This window comes from Schistocerca cancellata, unplaced genomic scaffold, assembly GCF_023864275.1.
Source record: "Schistocerca cancellata isolate TAMUIC-IGC-003103 unplaced genomic scaffold, iqSchCanc2.1 HiC_scaffold_590, whole genome shotgun sequence".
Lineage (NCBI taxonomy): Eukaryota > Metazoa > Arthropoda > Insecta > Orthoptera > Acrididae > Schistocerca > Schistocerca cancellata.
The window spans coordinates 57501-60000 of NW_026046602.1; positions in this window are offsets into that span (position 1 = coordinate 57501).

Consider the following 2500-nt stretch of genomic DNA (forward strand, 5'->3'; position numbering starts at 1 on the left):
GCGCAGCTGCGCCGCCTGCCGCGTCCGTCGGCCGGCGCGCCTGCCACTGGGCGCCCCCACCAGCCGGCTGTAGCGCGTGCGCCCACGCACCGCGCGGCCAGCACGCCGGGCGGCCCCCCCTCACCGGCCGGGGACGGTCCCACCCAGCCACCGCCGCGTATCGCTTCACACACAGATTTGCCCTTACTGATTTACCTCCAGCAACAACAACCGCACCACAATGGGTTTACCAGTTGTTCATTTGCGTAACGTCACCAGCAAACGTAGACGTCCATCCCAGTTTGCAAATGCAACGATTATTGCATACCTGTCTGTTAGGTGCCACGACACACTACGTCTGCCCACATACACGCAACAAAATGTGCACGACTAGAGAACACGTGGGAGGTGGCCCCCTACGTATGCGATGTCCATTACGACACCGACTGTCAACCAGCATCTGTACCATGTCGCAGATGTGGAACGCGGTGCACCATGCTATCACACTGTGTGAGAAGAGACGACTACGTTTGAATACACGCGCCACTACATCAACAGACGGCTCATGCTGATCGCCATCCAGGGCGTCCGTTACTCCCACACGTCTCTATGGCGTACCACACTGCAATGTAGCTGTTATGGGGAGACGGCACGTGGCTGAGTGCACAACATTTGGACCGTATGGTTCGCTGTTGTTGGGCGCAGTCGTTGTACGGTCACACATGTGCCACAGCGTATCATTCAGTACATACGGACCTATGTGCAGTACAATGTGAGGGTTAAGCTTACGACATCAGCGGACAGTGGACACAGGCCGTACCACGACGTAGACTGAGCGCTTCGACATGCGAATGCCAGTGAACAGCTGCGAAGGGCATTGAACACGCAAGCACCTGAACGACCAGCGTGCGAAGGCAGGGGGGGGGGAGGGGGGGGCGATGTACATCCTGCAGTCGTCCACATTACAGTGTACAGCGGGAGCATGTAAAAAGTAAGCAACACTTGCGAAGTGTTGAACATGAAACGATACACAAGAGGGTGGGCGGTGCGAGTAGCGAACTATATTCAGAGGGTTGTGGTTAGACAACACTAGATTAATGTAACGTGTCATATGCCAATTACAGAGCAGGTTAAGGCACAACGTGGGTTAGGTTAAGGCACAACGTGGGTTAGGTTAAGGCACAACGTGGGTTAGGTTAAGGCACAACGTGGGTTAGGTTAAGGCACAACGTGGGTTAGGTTAAGGCACAACGTGGGTTAGGTTAAGGCACAACGTGGGTTAGGTTAAGGCACAACGTGGGTTAGGTTAAGGCACAACGTGGGTTAGGTTAAGGCACAACGTGGGTTAGGTTAAGGCACAACGTGGGTTAGGTTAAGGCACAACGTGGGTTAGGTTAAGGCACAACGTGGGTTAGGTTAAGGCACAACGTGGGTTAGGTTAAGGCACAACGTGGGTTAGGTTAAGGCACAACGTGGGTTAGGTTAAGGCACAACGTGGGTTAGGTTAAGGCACAACGTGGGTTAGGTTAAGGCACAACGTGGGTTAGGTTAAGGCACAACGTGGGTTAGGTTAAGGCACAACGTGGGTTAGGTTAAGGCACAACGTGGGTTAGGTTAAGGCACAACGTGGGTTAGGTTAAGGCACAACGTGGGTTAGGTTAAGGCACAACGTGGGTTAGGTTAAGGCACAACGTGGGTTAGGTTAAGGCACAACGTGGGTTAGGTTAAGGCACAACTTGGGTTAGGTTAAGGCACAACGTGGGTTAGGTTAAGGCACAACTTGGGTTAGGTTAAGGCACAACTTGGGTTAGGTTAAGGCACAACTTGGGTTAGGTTAAGGCACAACTTGGGTTAGGTTAAGGCACAACTTGGGTTAGGTTAAGGCACAACTTGGGTTAGGTTAAGGCACAACTTGGGTTAGGTTAAGGCACAACTTGGGTTAGGTTAAGGCACAACTTGGGTTAGGTTAAGGCACAACTTGGGTTAGGTTAAGGCACAACTTGGGTTAGGTTAAGGCACAACTTGGGTTAGGTTAAGGCACAACTTGGGTTAGGTTAAGGCACAACTTGGGTTAGGTTAAGGCACAACTTGGGTTAGGTTAAGGCACAACTTGGGTTAGGTTAAGGCACAACTTGGGTTAGGTTAAGGCACAACTTGGGTTAGGTTAAGGCACAACTTGGGTTAGGTTAAGGCACAACTTGGGTTAGGTTAAGGCACAACTTGGGTTACATTGCGGTACAAATTGCGTTACATTGCGGTACAAATTGCGTTACATTGCGGTACAAATTGCGTTACATTGCGGTACAAATTGCGTTACATTGCGGTACAAATTGCGTTACATTGCGGTACAAATTGCGTTACATTGCGGTACAAATTGCGTTACATTGCGGTACAAATTGCGTTACATTGCGGTACAAATTGCGTTACATTGCGGTAGAAATTGTGGTACAAATTGCGTTACGAATTTGGTTAGGTTAAGGTGCAAAATGGGTTAGGTTAAGGTGCGAAATGGGTTGGATTA